At 37.9% G+C, this 25714-nt stretch overlaps 1 long non-coding RNA gene across 1 annotated transcript in view; it reads left to right on the forward strand.

The window, feature by feature from the left end:
• Nucleotides 1-18214, forward strand: part of LOC129534100 (uncharacterized) — a 39555-nt gene extending 21341 nt beyond the window's left edge. Inside the window, exons 2-3 of the long non-coding RNA XR_008680524.2 lie at nt 2813-2927; nt 14861-18214. This is a non-coding gene — a long non-coding RNA (uncharacterized lncRNA). The remainder of the gene's footprint in view (nt 1-2812; nt 2928-14860) is intronic.
• Nucleotides 18215-25714: the final 7500 nt, after the last annotated feature.

The following is a 25714-nucleotide window of genomic DNA, read 5'->3' on the forward strand; positions in this document are numbered from 1 at the left end:
GTAGGATTTATCCATTCCCAGTAGTCCATTTATAGAATTTCTGTTTCCCTGACCTGCCTCTTTAGGGTCTGCTGAGTTAGAGTTCCTTGGTCACAGATGGTAGTGACTTCTTCTAGGAGACAAAGTCAGATCCACTGACCTGAAAGCTGTAATTATTACCTGGCCATTCTGTATTAAGCACAACTAGACCAACAAAGCCAGGCATAGTGAATCTTGATTATCATTAGGACCTTGGGTTGTGACTACAAATTTGGGAGCATGGAATAATTATGTCTGATAGGCAAAGGACTCACTGGTTTGTCTACTGGTGTGCTTCTGTGGCCAGTGATAAGGGGTAGTGGGCAATTCCATCCACCATAGCAGTATAATTGAAGGCTTTGACTTCTCAGGAATGATTGTCTAATTCCACTAAGTCAGCGCAATGCCAGCCAAGGATGAGGGAAGTCTAGAATGAGGTAGAGTAGGGACCTAACTACTAATTATGCCTACAGGAGCAACTGCAGCATTAAGGATCAAAGTTTAGCTCAGCATTAAGGATTAAGCATCCACTGTAACGGCCAGTGAAATCTCCTAAAGAGACCAATTCTACTGCTCTCTTTACCACTGGCCATTATACCTGATGTGCTACTTAGAACATTTTAGGTATTCAATAAATGCTTGTTGAAGAACAAAAAACATAACATCAGCAAATTGCTTCTACTCATGATGGGAGCCCCTAAATAGGCTTTCCTAACAGCTTTCCTGTTCTTAGTGTAAATGATATGCTGTACTTCTAATAGTAAATCATTAATTTGGGGTTTTGCTATAAATCACTCTCATGACCTTCACTTGTGTAAGTTTTCCAAAATTCTGATCACTAGAGAAATTGTTTAATCACTAATGTTCCAACTTGAAGCTTTGACAAATCAAATATATTAGAATATAAAGGCTGTCTGAACATCTTTTGTCTCCTTCAGGTCTTCTGTAAGTTTGAGAGAGCCTGGGCTGTTTTTGATGCTTGCAGGGTATTAGATAATAAATATTACATGGAGTTAAAATAACTGTAGTATATTTTAAATGTTTACAAGCAATAAAATAATGTTTTTACCTCTCAAAGTAAAACTTATTATAATTATTATAATTCCCTTATTACCATAGGCTGTCAAAAGTCTGAATATGAGGCCCATCATGAATGTGGGACTGGGACAAATAGATCTCAATGTTCCACTCCACTGAGCTTGACCCTGCTCAACTCAACAGACTTTTAACTTGTTGGCACTTTAAAGCATTTTTCAATGACTCTTTTATGCTTCTGAGAAATAGTTCTGCACTTCCATAAAGTGCACCTGGAAATATTGGTACATTTTGAATAATAGCTTTCATATTTCAAAATTAGATCTGATAACTTACTCTATGGAAGAATGAGAAAAACAGAAGCTCAGCTAGAAGAAATTATATAACATGCAGTTTAGGTTGATATACATAAAACTATGCATAGGTAATAAGTGATATCATACCACTTGAGGGGATATTTTTGGAAATCAATACTATTCCTTTTATTAAGTTTAAATAAATGTTACATACATAGCAGCAAAAGTATTTATCAGTGGGAGCTTTTTAAGTGTGGGTTGGTGATATGGTTTGGCTGTGTCCCCACCCAAATCTCATCTTGAATTCCCATATGTTGTGGTAGGGACCCAGTGGGAGGTAATTGAATTATGGGGGGAAGTCTTTCCTGTGCTGTTCTCATGATAGTGAATAAGTCTCAAGAGATCTGATGGTTTTAAAAATGAGAGCTTCCCTGCACAAGCTCTTTCTCACTCTCTTTGCCTGCTGCCATCCATGTAAGATGTGACTTGCTCCTCCTTGCCTTCTGCCATGATTGTGAGGCCCTCTCAGTCATGTGGAACTGTATGTTCATTAAGCCTCTTTCTTTTGTAAATTGCCCAGCCTTGGGCAGTTGGTATAAATCATCCTTGGAATCTTCTGGAACTAAATTGTTTTGCAGTAATCTTTGAGTGTGCCCATGATCACAAAATTGAGTAATATAGATATGGGGACCACAGGCACAGAACCTTTGTTGTAGACATGGGATCAGGATATGGCAAGGGTATGTATCTTTCTTGTGAGTATAAACAGTTGAATGTCCTTCTGGCTGTCAGATTTTGAATCCTACCAACTACTATTTGTAGAGCAGAATATTGTGGCAGGCACTGTGCTATGAATGTTGATTTAAGACTCCTCATGAGTGGTTATTCTTTCTCATTTATCACTCTATCCATAATGCTGAAGACACAATTAGGAGCTTGACAATTATTGATGGCATGTTTTAAAATGAATATGCTACCACATTTGATCCTCACACTGACCCCGTGAGATATGTATTATAAACAATTCTACAGATGAGAAGCTGAGGTCAAGTAGCTAGTAAGTAGTAGATTTACTAGGTACTGAATCTTAACTTGTAGGCAGATTCAATTTGGGATCAATTATGCTGAGACGTCCGGAGGGCAGAGTATTATGGCACAGACATTTGGAATTTGCTTGATGGGCTTTATTTGCACATTAAAAAGCACATTACATAGCCAAGTGATATAAACACTCATTTGGGGTCAGAACGATGACTAAGTGGGTAGCTCTGATCCTAAGTGTTCATGATATTGTTATTCCATAGTATATATTCTATATGAGCCTCTGGGAGAGGCATGTATATATTATTTTTAACTCGAATGCCTGTTCTGTTTTCCTAGAAACCTGAGCCAATACTTTCCTGAGTAACTGGAAAGTGTTTAAATTGTATTTTACTTGTTTTTCTGTCTTTTTTCCCATTTAGAACCATATATTCAAGACCAAAGATCATATCTCATAATGAGGAGCAGCATGATAAGATGGAAGCAGCTGAATGAATAAAACTGAGATGAAATAATTTGTCCAAAGTTGTACATTTGGTAAGTGGTGGAGCCTAGATAAGAATCTAGGTTAGTGTATTTCAAAAGCTGATAATCCCACTTCCTACCCTGATGTCCCTGAACAATGATAAAATATCTAACTATGTGAAGTTGTTTGGTCCTAACATATAGTTGGATCCTTTCTGCTCTGGTAGAGACATATATCTGAATTTATTGATGTCTCATATTTTTATACTTTGAACCTGGGAAAAACAAATCAGGCAGGGGAAACAGGTATAAAAGAGTAACCAACATATTATTAGCTGCTGTGCACAGATGTTTAAACAGTTAAATATTTATGTTAATTGTGCTGTAATTCTTTCCTGTATGTGGTGCATGCAGATCTTGGTTGTAGCTTTGATTGCAGCAGGTTCTTCTATGTGGTGAAATCAGGCTTGTATGGCTCGAGAATTAGTATAAGATCTAACCTAAGATATGCAACTGACCTAACTGCCATGACAGAACTTTCTCACTGGGCACATGACAGACATAGTTTTGTGGAGCCTGGTAAAATGATGCTTTAAGCTGGAAGTAAAAAGTGGCATCACCTAAAGGGACCCTTAACAGATGAAGCAGGTGTGAGGCTCTAGCAGTACCCCAGGCCCTCAGGAAACACACTATGTCCCACAATTTAATCAATAATTCTGCTGTTGATAACTCTTCTGACCTTCTGTGGACACATCTGTGGAGATGGTGTGTGCCAAGAAGTCCACCTGGAATCAACTGAAGGCCAATGTTTCAGTCTGGGTGTGGAGTGGTAAGCAAAGAGACTGGTCCTCGCTGGGTGGTCTGGAGTAGGATGTTGTTCCAGTTCAAAAGAATGAGCTGGAAAATTGCCTACATACACATTCATGAAACAGTCTAATGTGTTCCGGAGGAAATTGCTCATAAAGTGCTGCATTCTAAGGATCTGGTATACAATCCAAGCATCACACTAGAACATTTAAATTTATTTTATTATTTATTCCTTTATTTAGCAAGTATTTATGGACTACCAAGCATGTATCAGGCACTATCCTAAACCACGGAGGCTCAAAGATGAATGCAACACAGTTTTTGCCCTCAAGGAGCTCTCAGTTGAAGAAGGAGACAGATATATTAAAATGTGGTTATAAAATAAGTGCAATATTATTGGCAGTTTTTAAATTGCAGAGGATATTGCTGGAGCACCAAGAAAGGACAACTAAACTCATGTGGTGTGTAGATGAAGTTTCAGGGAAGTGTCCTGGTCAAGGTAGCTCTTGTGTTGGGTCTGAAAATAGAAGCTGTAGTGTATCTGGCAAAATATAGGGAAAAAAACAATCCACACAGAGGAACTTGGAGAAGCAAAGCACCAAACAGCAATGTGCCACTTTTGAGAATGTCATGAATTTTCTTGTTGATGGAGTGCAGTCAAGATGAATATAATGTGTCCAGAATGTAATCTTCCCTGTCCAAAAGCATACCCAGGTTGTTCTCTTTCTCAAGCTCTTTAAAAAAAAGAAAAGAAAAACAAAACAAAACCAAAAAACTCTACAAAAAATGAAAGAGTCCTAATTTGGTGTGATTTGCAAGTATTCATAATTTGAGTAATAAATCAGAGTTCAAGTGATGAAATTTCCATGTGTAGTAATTGTGACAACAGAATCACTCTCTGGTCTGTTTCTGGATAAAGAAGCTTAAGGCTGGAAAGAGGCACCTGCTTTCTGCAGGGAGAAGAGTGCCAAATTAAGCAGAAATGTAATCAGGAGCACTACCCTGGCATCTTTTTAATGGAGACACTAATCTCTGCCTTCCCTTCCGGTTTGTGCAATTGTTTTTGATTGACTGTCTTGGTCTGTGGGACAAGAACAGTTTCAGAGGTTTCCATTCAGTTTTCTCCACTATGATAGCTCTTACTCCATAGGCTGAGGACTCAATGTAGGGTAACTCCATCTGCCTAGTATGTCAATTCCAGTTATAAAATAGGGAACTCAGGAAATGACCACTTGGTCCATAGGCCTTATAAGCTAGATTTTAACCAGAACTCCATTTATTATCAGGCATCTGGAAGTTCCCTCTCTAAAAGGGGGCTATGATGATGCTTTGGGTCTCTGGGAACCAGTGTCAACTCAGACTTTGTGTCTTGATATGTCTGGGTATTCCTCTTTTCCCAGTGTATCCAGTCACCCAAGTATATGGACATACGTCTCTTTGGGGAAGGACTGCGGAAATCATTACGGTATATGTTTATTGCAGTGTTGCAGTGTTCTTCTTCTAGGGACCCCTTGAAGTCAAGGCGTTTTGGATCTACAAATTGGCCCAACTCCAGAAACTGAGCAAGAGATTGTAACTTTTAATTAGGGCGACTGTCCTCAGCTTCTTGTTCTTCCATTCTTCCCTTTTTTCTTGTTGTAGAGGTTATACAGCACACTTTCTGGCTACTCGTCTGTTGTATAACTTGAAGATGCCATGTCCTAATAACCATCTTCACAATTCCCTGTGGGACAAGACTCTTAGCTACCTCAACAACCTTGCAAGGGATTATGGTAATTGCACCTTCCTGGTTTCTGTTGGTTAAATACACCCACCTAGCCTCTATTACTTTCAGGTCCCATCATCATCATGAATATTAATGATGACTGCCTTCCCTAAAGTCAGCCCTAGCCTTCTGAGGAGAGGTACCACGTACTTCTCAGTGATGCTCATACTACTCCCACCCATGCATTTTTAATTGCCTTAGTGAATGGTATGCTCTCCAGGCTTTATGTAGAACATAATCATCTAGTCTTAACAATATATCCATTCCAGCACACACTCTTCCCTCAGCCTCTACTATAAGCCAAGGCAACTCAGGAATTTCCACTTTTCTCAGCATTTGCTGTAACTTTCTTCGAGCATCAAAGAGCTACTCTAGCAGTGAGTTTGTTGTATTACCTGGAGTCTTTGCCAGAGTACTAAATATAATTCACCAAGAAAGTGTCCTCAAGCCAGTAAATTTTTGATTATTTAATCTTACATTCTGGATCCCTTGATATAGTATAGTACCTTTTACCAATCTGGGTCTAATTACAAACCAGAAACTACCATGTAATATGAACAAAGGGTTTTAAAAGTAAAGATTTATTAAACTATGGTACAGGAATAACTATAAAGATATAAAAATGACCCTAAAGTGATTCCTAGGACTGAGGAAACATATCCAAGGAAGGAACATCTTGGAAAGAAGGTGTCCTCCCAAGGCCAGGGTTCAGACCTCAGTGGAGTAGGTATGGTTGCAACTGGATGGCTGAGATGTTTGCTGGTTTTTTTGGGCCAAAGTTGGTCTGCTTTTGTCAGGTGGCAGAAAACAACCTTTTGGGGTATAGGTGAACTGGGGCTGGTGGGTGAGCATGGAGAAGGGTTTAGGGCGCCATTGCCAGTGCAAGTTCTGGGGTGCAGTGTTGACAACAGGAAGACTGCAGTGAGGTGGTCACTGGAAGGGCTGCAAAGTCATCAAGGGAAACTGTTCAGCTTCCATGTGCACTCTTGTATACTTCTTTCTAACAAGAGAGACCTATCCTTTTTGTAGGTGAAGAAGTTCTCTCGTACTGTTACCCAAAATGAGATGACACACAATTCCAACAGTCTCAGGAAACACTGCAGAACTGTTTTCAGAGTAATCCATCCAGGTGTCCCATCCAGTAGTTTAGGGTGTCCCAACCAGGGTTCTTAGCATAACAGACTTGCCTTGGGTGAAAGTTGAAGTGTCTCTGGAGCTCTGAGACTCAACTGTCTAAGCTCTAGGGTGTTGCTCAGCTGTGTCTACTCTTCCACTTCAGAGATAAGGGCATCTTTTTAAGCTACCAAAGTGTTGTCCTGATTCTCACGGTTAGGTTTTAACTGTCTGTTAATGACTCACAGTTACTCATCATCCACCTATAGGGCATCAAAACAACTTAGCCACCTCTATTTTATTTTTGTATATTTTCTTTGTATTTATATTTTCCAAAATATTTTTCATGTAGTTTTATCATTTTATGGCTGAATTTGGAGGTAATTAGAATCTTTCTATGTTGAGTTTTCAATATATAATCATGGCATATCTCTCTATTTATGAAGGAATTTAAAAAATATATTTCAATATAACTTTATAGAACAATGAGAGACATATTATAGAACAATATATTTCGTAATATTGAAGTTCTAGTCCATGAACATAACTCTCCATTAACTTATTTATGTATTTATTTTATTTTATTTTTTGAGACAAGGTCTTGCTGTGTCACCCAGGCTGGAGTGCAGTGGCACAATCGTGGCTCACGGCAGTCTCCACCTCCTGGGCTCAAAGGATCCTCCCACCTCAGTCCTCTGAATGGCTGGGACTACAGGTACACGCCACCACACCTGGCTAATTTTTGCATTTTTTGCAGAGGTGAGGTTTCTCCATGTTGCCCAGGCTGGTCGAGAACTCCTGGGTCCAAGCAATCCACCTGCCTTGGCCTCCCAAAGTGCTGGGATTGCAGGTGTGAACCTTCATTACCAGCTCAGTTGTTGCTTTTTAACAGTGATATTAAGAATCAGAATCAGATGGCAGTATGAGGTAAGTAGTTTATTTAACATTTGGAGTCAGATATACCTGGGTCTGAATCTTAGTGTACTTAACAATAAGATTGAGTTAATAATAGTGTTTATCTCAGAAAGATCTGTGATAAGGACCAAGTAAGATAATGTATATAAAGCTCTTAGCACAAAACATAACACATCACACTCATAGATTTTCCCTGTAAAAATATTCAACAGTTAATTAAAGACTAGAACCATTTCACAGCTATAAGGATCAAAGAAATGAGGGACTGGAAACAAGAAAGATAAGCAGGGAGTCAGAATATTTCATTTGTTAAATTCTGTTTCTTGGTGGTTTCATTTTGAAGATGGATAGCTCATTATCTTTTGGTCTAAAAGACAGTTCTTTTATCTCAGGAACTGAATTCTAAGGGAGGTAGCAGTGAACAAGCTTATTAAAATCTCCATAATAAGGGAGCTTACATTCTAGTGGGGTATGGCTGTGTGTTGCCTCATTTCTGCAGAAACCCTCTTTGTCTGCATCAGAGGAGCTCTCTGCAAAGATTAGTTCAGCTGGAGCAGGAAGGCTGTGGTGGATTTCTACAAGGGTAGGAGAGAGAAACATCATTCTTTGCAATACCTCTTGGGTTCTTTATCAGAATTTTCTTCCTTCTCATAAACAGTGTAGTGGTTAAAATGTAAGCCCTGCCCAGATTTGCATTTGCTTTCACCCACCAAAATGCTTTTGTATGTCCTGGGTAAATTACTGTACTAGGCTTCATCTGTTTCTCCAAATCTATTCTCCAGTCTTCTCCACCCTGCTCTGCAGCCTGGAGGCTGGCCTCTAGGGACTGCATTGCCAAGTTCTCTTTACCTCTGATTTACAGTTGGGTTCAACTAATGGGAGATGCTTCAGGAGATCCAAGAGAGGAAGAAGAGCAGGAGGGGAGGGTAGTTATTCTCCCAGATGCCTGCCTTCCAGGCCGCAGTTTGTTAATCACTGTGCCCTTGTCTCAAAGGCTTCAGCTGCTGTTGACTGGTCTTGCAATGTTCCAAAGTGGGACAGTAAGGACGTTCTAATGGTGCTATCCCTTCACCATTGCTTGCTGGTTTCCCTTAACCATTCCCACAATTTTGTAAATAGCCCTTCATTTAATTATCTTTGTTTACCTCTTTTGAAGTTTCCTTCTGTTCCCTGCTGGGATGGATCCCATCAGGTACAATTATCTTTCATCTCTAAATCTATTTCCTAAGTATAGCACTTACATCATAGAAGTTTTGTGATGGTTAAGTGAGTTAATATAGGTAAAATTCTTAGCACAGTTCCTAAGACATAGCAAGTGTTCAATGAATGTTAGCTGTCATTCTCATTACTGTTATCATGATGATCATTTGTATTTAGGACCCAGACATAGGGACTGAGATAAAATTGCTGAGAGCTGGGCTTTTGACCAAAACCTCAGCTCAAGTCAGGATACTTGGCAACATCTAAGTGCAACCAAAAGTTGGGTTCCCTTAGGCCCATTATATGATAAATCTACCCTTGCCAATATTCCTGTGATTGATAAAACTCACAGCAGGATAGTTCTGATCATCATTATTTCTGAATACATTTATAAGATAATGGTTAGTGCCATTCATTTTTATGTATCCCTTGATGCAAATTAAGCTAATTTAGAGAAGAAATTCTTAATCAGTACCATGAGGTAGAGGAAAAAATTCTTTAAGCACATAAAAAGGCATTACTGCAACTTAGAGAAGCAAGGCTATTTCATCCAAGTTCTTGAATACAAAATATATTATAGTGAAAGAAAAGTAATACTGAAGATAAATAATGCAATTTGTCTATGTAATCTTTGTAATCATTTTCATGACCTCACTGTGGCTTGGATCAGTTAATTCGGTCATTCAGGAGATAATAGTCCTAATGAGACTGGATTGTAGATCTTATCTTCATGTAAGCCTGATAGCATAGAGAAACATTCTGCTCCATAATTAAAAATTGTACTCATATCCCTATAGTCTGTGTTGCAAATGCATGATGATGATTACAAAAGAAATGAAGAGAAAGTGGAGGGAGAATATGGTACCAATAAATTCCCACTAACGGGAAAAAAACTCCAAGGGCATGTTTTTCTGGGAGTGGATAAACAGTATTACTTTCCGATGGAAAGGGCTAATTGTGTTTGTGTGTGTGTGTGTGTGTGTGTGTGTGTGTACATGCGTGAATGGAATAAATTTATTTATGAAATAAATTTCATAAAGAAAAAGCAATGTAATAAACATACAAGTTCTAGTAATGCACCATTAGTGTCTATGTTAGTGTCCTAGGGCCATAATGAATTACCATAAGCTGGGTAGTTTAAAACAACAGAAATTTATTCTCTCACAGTTTTTAAGGCTAGCAGTCCAAAATCAAGGTATCAGCAAGGCCATGCTCTCCCTGAAAACCCCAGGGGGAGATCGATTTCTGCATCCCCCTAGGTAGTGGTAGTTGCCAGAAGTCTTTGGCTTTCCTTGGCTTATGTCAGCATAATTCAATTTCTGCCTCCATCTTCACATTTCCATCTTACGTCTGTGTCTGTGTTCAAATTTCCTTATTCTTGTAAGGATACCAGTCATACTGAATATAGGGCTCACTCTAATCCTGTATGACTGCGTCATAACTTGATTACCTCTGCAAAGACCGTATTTCCAAATATTATCACATGCACAGGTTCTGGGTGGACATGAATTCTTCAGGGGAAACTATTCGATTTATCACAGTACCAATCACCCTAACTACTGAGGTCTGACTCATTTCTTTGTGGTTTCTTTTAGGCTCTTGCTTTCCCTTTCTTCTTTGGTATTTGATTCCCATCTTTTTAGCCTTTCTTATTTTCTTTCTTTAGAAAAAAGTTATTTCGCTCATTCAGAGGAGGAAGATGTAAGTTACATCATTTTAATGATTACACAGTAGACAGGTTCTGTTTGTGGAACAGATGGTCCACCTGCTCCTTCATGTGGGGTGGACTCATATTCTCATTATCCCTATGCTACATGGTATATATGGGTTGGTGGGGGAAAGGGATTTCAGTGAATTATGAGCCATCAGCAAGCTTATCCCTGTAGCATTTTATAGTCCATAGACTGCCATGAAATGCCACTCCAGGTAATTCCCAGATCTCTATTGCCTCCCCCACAACTTCCACCTTCCTAATGTTTTCTTTCCTAAAGTTACTCCTTGTGAGATCACCATTAGCAAGCAGACTTTCTTTTGACCCCACCTAATATGTCATTAAAAAAAATCTGACAATTATTTTCCATTTCCCAGCCTATCTCATTAAACATATAGAACTGACATATTGTTGGTCAAAGAGAAAACTGAAGCAGAGAGAGAATCCTCCTACCTTTTCAATCCCTCTCTGCTCAGCCTCTTCCACGCTCGTCCCCAATCAAGGAAAGGCTGCTAAGCTGATTGTCATAGTCTGGGATGACTGATTGGTGGTCAGGGTCACTTTGTTCATGACCATGCATTTATGAACTCTTTACTGTGACCCTGCATCTTGCTGCTAGTGCAGCAAGAACGCCAAATGCTGTCTTGTTCTCTCCCAAAGCATACCTGCATTTGTTAATCATTGCTTTGATTTCTGTACCATATGTCTGGCCAGAAGATGATAACAGCCTAATGTCAGTAAGGGCTTGGGGATAAAGAAAAGGCTCCATTTATTTATTTAGATTATGTTGAATAAAGAGTCAAACTTGTTTTACCTTCACTTGGTACTGGAGGTGATTGGCCATGGCTAAGCCAGTAAAAAACAAAAACCCCCCGATTCCCAGCCCTCCAACACTTTGTGCTTTGCTTCCCTTGTGCCTATTGTGTGTGTGTGTGTGTGTGCAAGTGTGTGTGTGTGTGTGTTTGTGTGTGTGTGTCTGTGTTTGTGGTGGCTCACCAAGTACCTCTTCAGAGGGATGATTGTTGGAGTAGAATATATCTATTTTGGGTCTTATAACCAAATATCATCAACACCCCAGCAACGCTTCTAACAAGTATGTTGTAAACAATGTCTAAAATAAGAGATCTGGGTTTATTTGTTGACTTAACTTATCCAGGATATTCATTAGTTCAAATAATTAGGAACTGGTCACATTGTGGCAGCCCATGTATGTTCCTAGGCAGATCATTTCAAAGGTGAAACTATGTTACGCTGTTACTAGAAGTATTAGACATGCCTCCTTTGAAAGCAGCTTTGTACATACTTATTGCATTGGTATACAACAAAAGAATATACATAACTTCTTAGTGGCTCTGACTGATGCATTATTAGCTGGTTGTTAGACCCCAGTGCTTGTATCTCTGTATAATACTTCATTTTCCATGAGATATAACACTCTCTTAATGGTAGTGTTAGTGGAATATTCTTATTCAATTTATTCAGTGACTAATTTAGAGATTATGACAATATTTTACATCCTAAGTCATTAGTTGAATAAGTATTAGAATCTAATTGTTTGTCTTAATTACAGTTTTTGTCTTTGTCTATCATTACATGTGTAGAAGGTTATAATAATAAGGAATCTCATTTATTAAATACCCATTACAGGATCATTATTTAAAACTAAATTTGGAAATGTGGCTTATTTCAAATTAGACTAACATGTGCCTTATACTTCAGATGCCATTCAAAGCAACAGGACTCTTTTTATTAATTGTTTTATTTTACTTTAGGTTCTGGGATAGGTGTATATGACATGAAGGTTTGTTACATGGGTATACATGTGCCATGGTAGTTTGCTGCACCTATCAACTTGTCATCTAGATTTTAAGCCCCACATTCATTAGGGGCTTTGACCCCTAATTCATTTGACTAACAGGACTCATAACAATCTTTCATGGGTTGTCTAAACAAAGCTAAATTTTGAAATACTGAGATATAAAATTTTGGCATAATCAAACAATTGTTCTGTTTCGTAAGAGTATAGATGTAAAAGCACAACATTTTTAAGGAATTAAAATTGTACTTAGCTCCAATTTTAGTCATTTGGTTACTCATTTAACATCTTTATTGTTCCAATGGAACCCAAGCTAATGTAAATAAAGATGATTATAAATACATAAATACACAAAACTATGAGAAATATTTTATCACAGGTAGTGTACAGTTATTACCTATAAATGAGTATAACCATAGCTGATGAATATAATGTAGGTAAAAATGTTCAATATATTGAGAAGGGAGCTACATATTCTTGTGAGGCCTTTGCTCCAGAATTTGAGGGGACTTTTTGATGGGACAAATTCCTACTTGTTTTCTCCCACAAGAACATGCAGAATTTCTTGCTCTGATGCTATTAGTAAGGGTACATTAGTAATTGCTTATTTATAAGGCTATAAACTGAAGGTAAAGTTCTTATCTGACTTTCACCTACAAATATACACATATTATCCCATGATTTGTCAAAGGCAGCATTTCCCAGTTATATTTTCCCTCTTTATGGCATTGTCAGTGAACTTTTAGGAAATGACACAGAGTAGCTTCATTTTGGGTCTGAGGAAGCAATGCCAGTAACCAGAATCCAGGGGAGCCAGCCTGAGGGAAACTAAAGCCCACAAAAATTAAGTATTTATCCATGGTGACCCAGAAAATCATTAGACCCAAATCCTCTGACTCCTGAGACCAGCCTTTTTTTGCTTTCATTTATGATGTTATGTGCCTCCCCATGGCACCTTCTTAACATACCTTCTCAGTATGTGCTTTGGCATGGCTAAATTTATTGAGGCTGTTAACTGGACCTTGAAATGTACGTTCCACTTTGTGGTGTTAGGCAGATTCAGATGTAAAATCTGAACTGCGTCCTTATGACCACATACTGACTTCAATCCTTTTGGACAACTTTAACTTAATATCACTAGAAATTCCTTGCATGGATCATGAGCAACATGTGACCCTCAAATTCTTCTCAGTTCATTATAACCTTTCATCTCTTCTATGGCATCTGAATTCAAGATATATATATTCTATTTATTATGTTTCATCTCAATAATTTAAAGAAATATTTAACTCTATGAACATGAAGATTGCAACTGAAGCAGAAAGAATATTCAAGGAGTGTTTGCACTCCTTTTTCTTGGTTTAATTGCTCAAGGTGAGTTAACTGCAAAATTATCAGCTCAATGCTAAAGAGATTGGCCTGCCAGCCCACCCCATTCTTGTTTCAGTGTCTTGTGCTACTGAAGTTCTTCTCATGGCATAGGGCATTAACATTATTCGTCCCTGTATTTGTGCCTGTGTCTGTTAAGACCTTTTATACAATAGCCTCAGAACTCTGGTTGCAATTAGAGTTTTGATTAGCTGTCAGTGATGTCATAGCCATGCTTATTTTAAATCCACTGTGCTAAGTGTTTTCCTTTTCTTAATGTACTGTAGAAATTCCATTTCTTGACAGCAATAAGACACTTCAGGCAATGTGTTTCAAGGCCAATATTGTAATTCTCATGAAGTTAAGACACTTGGCCTTCAGCCTCATGACTTATAACACAATCTGAGTTATGCTATAATCACCCAGATATATACATGGCCTGTTGTGTTTTATTGCTTAAATGGGACCTGCCCCAAGAGCCTCATCAACTGACAAGGTGGGAATACAGCCCCGAATGATTGTTCAGAATCCCAATGGGACTTGCATTTGGTCAGCTCTCCTTCAGCCTTTCACGGGTTGCACTGAAACTCTGGCGGCCTTTCATACATTTACCGCGCAACAGAAACCAAACTCTCCAGCATCTCGGGTCTCACTGCCAGACTGCCTAACTTAGTTTGCCAAATATCTCCCCCTCAACACATTTATTGAACTTTAAAACAGCAGAGCAGCATTGAATGAAGTCCAGTAATTTTTATAGGATATATTTTAGTCACTAGACTTTGAAGGCTATTCCAACATTAATTATGAAGTTTCTGTGTCTGGATAACATATTGTTAACAGTTATTTTGCAAGTGCTAATGGCAAGATGGAAGATTTCCAATAATTTTATTGAGGAAGTGGCAATTAAAATGTTGAGCACTACAGCATACATACAAAATAAAAATAACCTTGCAAACAGTGTACTACTTCATGGCAAAAATGGGGAAATAAGTTTTTTAAAATAGATATGATGATTTGATTTTGCATTTCCACCTCTTTTTTGCTCAAGGAGGATGAAGAGGTCTCTTTTTTGTTTGTTTGCTAATGTTTAAAAGCAGTGTAAAATGCCAGAGCCCTGGGCTGATTTGATATTGTTTACTACTACATCATGAAATGATTTTAAGACAAGTTGTTACCCATATTTCTTTCAATAACAAATATCACTAAAATGAGATCATTGGCTTAGTGTGACAATTTATGACTCTAGAAATGCATGAGCTGTCTTTTCTAAAGACTTTTAAAGACCTCATCTAACATGCTTTTTCCTCTAGAGCTCTCTGTGTGACCACCCATCTTCCAAACTCACCCTACCGCAGTCAGCCAGCAGCTCTGGGTCGTTAGCCTGTCAGAACGCTGAGAGCAGAATGATGGACAGCAAGAGGCAGCAGGCAGGATGGAGAACACTCCAGCATACACGATGTTGGGGTACAGCACACAGGGATAAGAGACACAGCAGGGAAGTGGTGGATGATGCCTGTGGAATCCAGGTCCAGAAGTCTGTCATCTTCAACACACTGCTTCTGATCATTTTAAATTTAGAGTGCAAATTATTAATTGCAGAATCAAGACCACTGGAATCAAGACAAACTGACTTTGTGTCAATAATTTAATGCCATTGTATTTTGGAAGGGTTCAGAAAAAGAGTACATCTGCTTCACAACTACTTGATCTCCATTTTCTTTTTTATGCATATCCTGACTGCTATATAACTTAAGCCTAGGTTTTTTCTCTCATCCATTTGGTGGAATATTTTTTCCTAAATGAAGAGTAATCTATATTTTCTATTTTGATTTAAATCTATAATTGGAGTGCTTATCAACATTGGCTAATGAAATCAACCTATCAACACTATAATATTACAGCATGAAGTTTCTGGCTAAAATATTTTCCTTATGGTTCTGCTTTTCTAGGATCCATATTATATTCTTCCCTTGGTCTTTCTTTGGGAGTCATTTCTTAAAAACACCCCCTCCTTTTTTTTCTGAAGAGTCACATGAGAGCAGTGGAATCAAGAGTTAGGTCTTTCTTTTCTCACTGAAGAACAATAAGCATACAGAAACTGAAATTATACAACAAAATTTTACCCATTTCTGCTAAATTAAAGAGATTTTTAAAAACAATTTTAAATGTCAATACACAGAAAAAGAATAATTCCCATTAATGGGGTTTCCTCTTTCTTAACATGTATATTTATGGAATTAATTCTTATATTTCCTGTTTATTTACTGATTCTTATGAATCCTAAATATTAAAGCAGGTTATTGTTCTTTATTTTGTTTAATAGCACATTAAGGGAATTTGAATTTCAGTTAAATTATTTATTTCCAGAGATTCATAATCTAACCCAAGAGCAATACTTTAAGGTGGCATCCTATGAAAGAGTTTATCATTTGTTGACTTATTGCTTCTTATAAGAGGATTTATCATTTGTTATTTACTCCTTAGTAAATATTTCTAGATCATATTGTGTGTATGTATAACTTCTCCACCTTTGCCTCTGTGAGGAAGCAAAACATGTCCTTTTTTTCTTTCTATGCTCAATGTGTTAAGATGTCTTCATTTAATTCATGCTCAACAAAATGCTCGCAAACTAATGGAAAGCTGAAGATCTGTATTTTATTCATCACATAATTATTTTTCTTCAAGAAAATTAATCCTAATTCTTGAGTCACAAAAACCATGTATGTTGAAAAAAATGTTGATTATTGCTTCATGTAAGTGACATTTTCTGATTTTCCAACTGATTTTTAAGATGGACAAACCAATGCAACAGAGCATGGAAGAGTGAGAGAAGCTTCTGGATGAGAATCAATATAAAGGAGATAGATGGTAAACTTTGAGTGGATTTCAGCCTAAAGATGTCAGTCTTATTTTGCTAACATACTTCAAAGAATATGTACAAGATTGATTTTGAAATACAAAGTTTTAAAGCTAGATATAAAACTTGTATAATTTGGTTTAGAAAATAAAATAGTTTCCTGTTGGTGGATGGGCCCCCTGAGAGCCAATTAGTGAATTCTTCATCTAAATTACACCTTAGGTCTGGAAAGTATTAACCTCCAAAGGGTGTACAATTTATCCCCAGGATGGGTGTAAGTAGTCTGCTATTGGATGAGTGTCCTTAAAGAACCTGGAATAACTGTTACCTTTCTAGGAGTCACTGGAAAGAACAGTAGTTACCTGTTACCAATATAGAAAGCTTTTATGACTAGTACTCCAGAAATTTCAGTTCCTTCCTCTTGATTCCCTTCTGTGTCTCTGTGACTCTGTAGCTGTTCTACCAGATACTAAGTACCAAGGTTTGAACTAGACTCAGTGTAGCCAATTGAGAGGTAGATCTCCTAGAGTATGATGGTTTGGACTTCGAAGTCTGACAGATTTAGGTTTGATTGCTGTCTCTGCTTTCTTATGCCAATGAGAGGCAGATCTCCTAGAGTGTGATGGTTTCAGCTTTGAAGGCTGGTGGATTTGGGTTTGATTGTGTCTCTGCTTTCTTATCTATGTGAAACTGGAATATTACTTAGATTCCCTGAAGTTCAATTTCCTTAAACATATAATGGGGGTTATATATCAGCCTCAGAGTTATTGTAAGGTTTAAATGAAAATGTATTTGACAAGCCCTTGGCATAAGTTTACATGCGTGATAGGATCACAGGATATTTGCTTTGATTTATTTGCTTGGTAACATTGTTAGGTTTGTACTAATCCATATGTCCTGAGTTCTGTCCTCTTACAGAAATGAAAGAGAATGTCCAAGGCCAGGGAGTAGAGGGAGAGGGGAAAGCAGACTTGAATCCATGCACAGTCTTGGTTTTATTAGGACCACCTCACCCTAAAAATAGAGCTCCCCAGTGATTGGTAGAAAAGCTATAAGATTCAATATCTTGTGGTAGAGTTGGAAATTGGAAGCCTAATGAAGGAATATATTATACTTCAGATGCCAGCAATGAGAGAAACTCTAATGAGCAATGTCCTAAAGTGTAAGGATGATAGTTAATAATTATTGAGTCTTTACAATAGACAAAACACTATGTTGGATGTGGGGTCTTTTACCAGTGTTAAAAGAAAAACTTTAAACAAATTGAATTTAACAGGGTTTAATTGAGCAAAGAACAATTAGCAAATTGTTACTCGCCTATTTGTTGCAAGTGTAGGTTACAGTCTGTTTACACATCCAGTTAGGTTACAGTTTATACATCCCGTTAGGTTAAGGTAGGGAGAAACCTTTAGGCTGAACTTAAAATATGTGAGGAGGCAGCTTTAGGCTGTATTAAATTTAGCATCAGAAACCATCGCATTTGAACATAATAACAATGGAGGATCCAGACACTACTCTTATGTCATTGTATAGATGAGGAAAGTAAAGATCAGTTGTTTGAGGAATTTATCCAAGGTCTTTCCAGGTGTATATGGCTCCCTTCTACTGTATTGCTTCCAAACAGAATTGTAAGAAAATTACAAGAACTGAAAGGACAGACTATATCCTCAGGACCTATTAAAAATCATAGCTGTCTTTTGGTTTGGTTTTGCTCTGTTTTGTTTTTATGGAAAGGACTCTTTATACCAGTAACTCACCTATTTTATAATCTTGTCAAATTATCTCTGAATAAAATTTCTGAAAATGCTCTTGTGGAAAGTATGCTAGCTGGGGCAAAGACTTTTCAATGATCAGCAAGAGCTTTTCTTCTTGCTGTAAAAAGCCAGACGTTCCCCAGACTGTCTTACACTTGGGTGTAGCCAGGTGACTGAGTTCTATCCAATGGAATGTGAGTAGAAGTGATATGTAGCATTTCTGGGCCAGGTGCATAAAAACTTCACATTATTGTTTCTCTGTGCTCCTTTTCTTCACGTGATTTAATGCAGAGGGGCATGGTAACCTTGAAAGCTATTAAAGTTCGTGGAGCCTCAAGATAGAAGGAACCCACACCTCTGAATCAGTGTTCACAGGAGAGCCCCAGTTAATCAGGAATACTCATTTCATCTGCACATGCGTGAGAAATGAGTGTTTGAGCCATTATAAGCTTTGAATTTGTTTTTTTTTACAGCAGCAAGAATACCTTAACTAATTTTCTGTCTAATTAGAATTTTTTATAGAATTTATTTTCTCTCACAACTTGTTACTTATGAATACTTGAAGTCCTATACGTCAGCTTTTGGTGATGTCTTTGAAAGTGAGTGAAAAATTCACATTGAGCGAATGTTTATCCGTCTGACCATATTGTCATGATGCTTATTTTTACTGTTCTCTGCCAGCCCTGAATTTATTAAAATACACAGACAGGCTAGTCCTGTTTCAATTTGTATTTTACTGATGTCCACATATCCTGCACCTCCCTCCCCACCACCCGCCAATCCCTACTCTGCCACTGGAATTCTGCCTAAAATGAAACAGCAACAGAACAGAGGTCAAGAACTTGGAAGGATTCATATGGGAGAAACCAGGTACAGCTTGATTTAATATCAATATTTCATATGTTCAGAGAGTGAAGTTTCAGGCTACAAGATAACAGCCCATCATTTTTATGCCCTTCCATCTGTGAAAAGCTGTTCCTCAAAGAACAGTGTATGAACAACCTCGCAGCTTTTCATCTTAGGCATGATACTCTGAAAAAAAGAGATCTTTTGATGCATAACCAGACTTTGAGGATAATTCAAATCTATGGATTTATAGGGCCAGACTGATAAAGAATGCAGATTTTCTATCTGAAATATATTACTGGGGAAAGGTACAGAACACAAATCTTTAACATAATGAAACCTTTGCCTCCTGCATATATAAAACAAAGGTTACACTATCTACTATCTGCCAGTGAAGAAACAAGTATGCACATTTAATAGATGGTGAAATAAGAGTCACAGGGATAGAATAAAGGGTTAAAAAGAAGTAAAATTATAGTTCATTTAAATTTACAGAGTCAGGTTTTATTTTTAAAAATGCACTTCTTCCTGCCACCATGTGAAGACGGATGTGTTTGCCTCCCCTTCTGCCATGCCTGTAAGTTTCCTGAGGCCTCCCCAGCCTTGCAGAACTGTGAGTCAATTAAACCTCTTTTCTTTATTATCCAGTCTTGGGTATGTCTTAATTAGCAGCATGAGAACAGACTAATACAAATATAAATCATGAATTAGGGTTATCAGGCACCATCCTGGGCCAGACACATGTTACACCAGGTATTCAGCTCCCCATTAAAGCAACCAATGATGCACACAACCTTTAAAACACTGAGGGACACTGTGACAGTAAAAAGCCCAATTAATCTAAGGATGTCTCTTGTAGCTCTAACCACTACAGATGGGATCATTGCCCCCCTCCTTTTTTTTACACTTTTGCAGTCACATTTTCCCACGGGAAGACCTTTTTATGTGAAGTCAATGTGAATAATTCATTCACTTCACAATTCCCAGAGGAGTAACTTTTCAGAAAAGTAGCATTTTTTGAGTTATAGCTACTCAAAACATACATATTCCAATGAGAATACATTTAAAATGGATCATCTCTCTTCCAAACTTCATCATATCTCTCCTTATATGAACTATATGAACTATAAGCTGCTATAATGCATTATTTGAGTGAATCACAAATATATATATATATTTTTAAAACTTCTTAAGCATAAATAAATAGATCTCTGACATGTTTCTTGAATTGCCAATTTACTCAATATTAACCAAACCTACTATGTTCTAGGCCCTAGGTACTGTAAAGCATCAAGGAATAAACAGACAAATAAAACAAAGTAGCTAGCAGTTATTGGAATGTGTCACAAAATGTTGTGAAGTGCTGAGTGTCCATTGTTTTGTTTAATATTCACAGTAATCCTATGAAGCAGGTACTATTATGATTGTTGTTTTCTAGATGAGGTTTAGAGCGGTTGGTTAAGTCATCCATCTGAGCTAGTAAAGGGAAGAGCTCCAGAATATGTGCTTTTATTCTCCATACAATATTAGCCGTGGTATCTACTCTAAGACACTACTGTTTACTCTAGTGGAGGGGACAAGTATGCAAGCAAGTATTTTTAATGCCTCAGCATGTTCCTGGAGCACAGTGGAGGGAGAGAATAATGATGAACTGCAGAGTGGGAAAAAGAGGTACTATTACAGAGCACTTGCTGGAGGGAGAATCAGGGACAGACATTGCAAGTAATGAGGAATTGAGTTCAAAACCAAAAAGGCATGAGATAGCACACTAACAATGAGATTCTCAGCATGGAAGTTAGGCTAGGAAGTTAGGCCAAGGCCAGATGGTTAAGAATTCCAAATGTATAACATGCTGAAGAAGTCTTTAAGCAGAGAAATTAGGCAGACAAACCCCAGCCCCCAACCTCTGCAAAGCTAGTTGTAGTGTAGAGAATGGACAGAATGGGGCGAGGTTGAGGGATGCGCAGAATAACATTTTTACTTTCATTTTTTGCTTCTGAGTATATTTCAGAGAGTGAAGGTTCATGTTTTGTGGAAGGAGCCATATGTACATAAAACATAATTACATCTTCCATGTATGAAGGTCCTACTATAAGCTAGTTTCTATGTTTGAAACTTTCCATATGCTATTTTACTTAATCCTCAAAAATATTTTTGCAATTATGCTGCATGTATATTCCAAGATAGATTTCTATGGGAAAAAATCTCCATTTCATTGATGAGGAAATGGAGGCACTGAGAGTTTAAACAACTTATACAAGATATCAAAATTCTACAGACTCAAGGAATGAGTTCCAATTATATTCCAAACAAGGAAAGCAGAGTCAGACATTTGGAGCAGTACAGATGACATCATTGAGCTGCACAAGTTCTTGTATGTCTGTTTTTTAGAAAGTCTTAGTACTTTTGTAGTCGCACAATATTTGGTAAATACTGGTCAGTATGGATTTTCAGTCTTTCCTTTTTCAAACATAATTTTGCAATTGGCATCTGTTCATATTGCCCTAAGGAAACTCTAAGGAAAATATCAGTGACAAGCAGAAAAACTCTTAGATTAGCAGTAACCTCCCCAACAAATCTAAAGAGACTGTCTAGTACTATCACACAAATGCATCTTTGGTATTGATTGCTGGAACTGCACACTGACCACTGTCCTTCTCTGCTGCAGGAGTTCAGCCAGCAGCCAGCCAAACTAGCATAGATTTTGGAAAATCAAACTGATTTTCTTTTTTATATTTGCCCTCCATGTAGCACCATTTCTCATATATTCGAGGCTGACCTAAGTTTGGGAAATTTGCCAATGAATTGTTCAGACTTCTTTTTTTATTTTATAACCCTGAAGATACTACTGACCAACACAGGAACACAACTGTTATAAAGAAAGCCAAAAGCTACTAAGAACTTAATAACACATGGTCACGCTTTTCCTTCTATAGGCACTCCAGAATTGAGTATTAAATTCAATCAACACAATTAGCTTTAATTAACTACACTTTTATAGGGGTTGATGCTTCACTTTGTCCAGTTTTTTTTTACAAGGTAAATAGGATAATTCACCTAACATTTCTAAAATTTGGAGTGGAACTAGGGAAGGTGGAGGGGTTGGCAGTTAGCAAGTACAGCACCATTCTTTTCACTCCTTAACGGAGGTTTGAAGTTCAGCCAGAGGTCTTGGATAATAGGAGTTTTTAGAGGATATTTAGTGAGGTCCCTATTGGAACGTTATCTGTATTGCAAACAACTGTACATCATTTAGTAATCACGGGCAGGTTTTGGCTTGGGAAAGACCTCATGCTAATTAGCTTTATGTAAAGTGGAAATGTCACAATTTTGAGGATGCCAACATAATTCTATCCCATCAAATCCCACATGTCAGGCAGGATTATCTAGTAGAGGAGTGGAGGTAGGGGAAAGGGAGAGAAGCTCTGAAGCCATCTTTGGACACTAGGAGGTTTTCACACCCTCTCGTTGGCTAGGATATAAAATGTGGGGGTGGGCTGTGTGGTCTCCAAGGTCTCTTAAAGCTTTCACATGCTTTGTTCCTATCCTCTGTCCTTTGCTCTCTCAGTGTGAATGTAGGGTTTGGGCGATTCAACCTGTAGTGGTGAGAAGGAGTTTCCCAACAGAGCCACCTGCTGCTGTTGTCATGAAGACTGGGCCAAATTCTCCATGCTCCTTGCATTTGGGGGCAGCTGGTACCGCTCCTGTGTAGCTGATGGGAACTCACTTTGCAGCTTGCATGTTTTGCTAGCCACAGCGTTTTCAGAAATGGTGTGGTCACTCAATCTGAGCTACAGTTCTCCATTTTTAGTATTTTAGTTAAAAAAATTTATTATACTTTAAGTTCTGGGATACATGTGCAGAACGTGCAGGTTTGTTACATAGGTATACACGTGCCATGGTGGTTTGCTGCACCCATCAAACCGTCATCTACATTAGGTATTTCTCCTAATGCTATCCCTCCCCTAGGCCCCCACCCCCCAACAGGCCCCATTGTGTGATGTTCCCCTCCCTATCTCCATGTGTTCTCATTGTTCAACTCCTACTTATGAGTGAGAACATGCGGTATTTGGTTTTCTGTTCTTGTGACAGTTTACTAAGAATGATGGTTTCCAGCTTCATCCATGTCCCTACAAAGGACATGAACTCATCCCTTTTTATGGCTCCATAGTATTCCATGGTGTATATGTGCCACATTTTCTTTATCCAGTCTAATACTGATGGACATTTGGGTTGGTTCCAAGCCTTTGCTATTGTGAATAGTGCCACAGTAAACATACATGTGCATGTGTCTTTATAGTGGAATGATTTATAATCCTTTGGGTGTATACCCAGTAATGGTATTTCTGGTTTTAGATCCTTGAGGAATTGCCACACTGTCTTCTACAATGGTTGAACTAATTTACACTCCCACCAACAGTGTAAAAGCGTTCCTATTTCTTCACATCCTCTCCAGTATCTGCTGTTTCCTTACTTTTTAGTGATCGCCATTCTAACTGGCGTGAGATGGTATCTCATTGCAGTTTTGATTTGCATTTCTCTAATGACCAGTGATGATGAGCTTCTTTTCATATGTTTGTTGGCTGCATAAATGTCTTCTTTTGAAAAGTGTCTGTTCATGTCCTTTGCCCACTTTTTGATAGTTTTTGTTTGTTTTTTCTTGTAAATTTATTTAAGTTCTTTGTAGATTCTGGATATTAGGCCTTCGTCAGATGGATAGATTGCAAAAATTTTCTCCCATTCTGTAGGTTGGCTGTTTACTCTGCTGATAGTTTCCTTTGCTGTGCAGAAGCTCTTTAGTTTAATTAGATCCCATTTGTCAATTTTGAATTTTATTGCCATTGCTTTTGGTGTTTTAGACATGAAGTCTTTGCCCATGCCTACATCCTGAATGGTATTGCCTGGGTTTTCTTCTAGGGTTTTTATGGTCCTAGGCTTATGTTTAAGTCTTTGATCCATCTTGAGTTGATTTTTGTATAAGGTGTAAGAAAGGGGTCCAGTTTCAGTTTTCTGCACATGGCTAGCTAGTTTTTGCAATGTTTATTAAATAGGGAATCTTTTCCCCATTGCTCGTTTGTGTCAGGTTTGTCAAAGATCAGATGGTTGTAGATGTGTGGTGTTATTTCTGAGGCCTCTGTAATGTTCCCTTGGTCTATATATCTGTTTTGGTACCAGTACCATGCTGTTTTTGGGTATTGTAGCCTTATAGTATAGTTTGAAATGAGGTAGTGTGATGCCTCCAGCTTTGTTCTTCTTGCCCAGGATTGTCTTGGCTTGCGTGTTCTTTTTTGGTTCCATACAAAGTTTAAAGCAGTTTGTTCCAATTCTGTGAAGAAAGTCAGTGGTATCTTGATGGGGATAACATTGAATCTATAAATTAGTTTGGGCAGTGTGGCCATTTCCACGGTATTGATTCTTCCTATCCATGAGCATGGAATGTTTTTCTGTTTGTTTGTGTCCTCTCTTATTTCCTTGAGCAGTGGTTTGTAGTTCTCCTTGAAGACGTCCTTCACATCCCTTGTAAGTTGTATTCCTAGGTATTTTATTCTCTTAGTAGCAATGGTGAATGGGAATTCACTCATGAGTTGGCTCTCTGTTTGTCTATTATTGATGTATAGGAATGCTTCTGATTTTTGCACATTGATTTTTTATCCTGAGACTCTGCTGAAGTTGCTTATCAGCTTAAGGAGATTTTGGGCTGAGATGATGGTGTTTTCTAAATATACAATCATGTCATCTGCAAACAGAGATAACTTGACTTCCTCTTTTCCTATTTGAATACCCTTTATTTCTTTCTCTTGCCTGATTGCTCTGGCCAGAACTTCCAGTACTATGTTGAATAGGAGTGGTGAGAGAGAGCATCCTTGTCTTGTGCCAGTTTTCAAAGGGAATTCTTCCAGTTTTTGCTTGTTCAGTATGATATTGGCTGTGGGTTTGTCATAAATAGCTCTTATTATTTTGAGATACATTCCATTGATACACAGTTTATTCGGAGTTTTTAGCATGAAGGGGTGTTGAATTTTGTCAAAGGCCTTTTCTGCATCTATTGAGATAATCATGTGATTTTTGTGATTGGTTCTGTTTATGCAATGGATTACATTTATTGATTTGCATATGTTGAACCAGCCTTGCATCTCAGGGATGAAGCCGACTTGATCATTGTGGATAGGCTTTTTGATGTGCTGCTGGATTTGGTTTGCCAGTATTTTTTGAGGATTTTCGCATTGATGTTCATCGGGGATATTGGCCTGAAATTTTCCTTTTTTGTTGTGTCTCTGCCAGGTTTTGGTATCAGGATGATGCTGGTCTCATAAAATGAGTTAGGGAGGAGTCCCTCTTTTTCTATTTTTTGGAATAGTTTGAGAAGGAATGATACCAGCTCCTCTTTGTACCTCTGGTAGAATTCGGCTGTGAATCCATCTGGTCCTGGACTTTTTTTGGTTGGTAAGCTATTAATTACTGCCTCAATTTCAGAACTTGTTATTGGTTTATTCAGGGATTCAACATCTTCCTAATTTAGACTTGGAAGGGTGTATGTGTCCAAGAATTTATCCATTTCTTCTAGATTTTCTAGTTTATTTGTGTAGAGGTGTTTATAGTATTTTCTGTTGTTAGTTTAATTTCTCTGGGATCAGTGGTGATATCCCCTATATCATTTTTTACTGCATCTATTTGATTCGTTTGTCTTTTCTTCTTTATTTTATTTA

This window comes from Gorilla gorilla, chromosome 5 (assembly GCF_029281585.2).
Source record: "Gorilla gorilla gorilla isolate KB3781 chromosome 5, NHGRI_mGorGor1-v2.1_pri, whole genome shotgun sequence".
Taxonomy (NCBI): domain Eukaryota; kingdom Metazoa; phylum Chordata; class Mammalia; order Primates; family Hominidae; genus Gorilla; species Gorilla gorilla.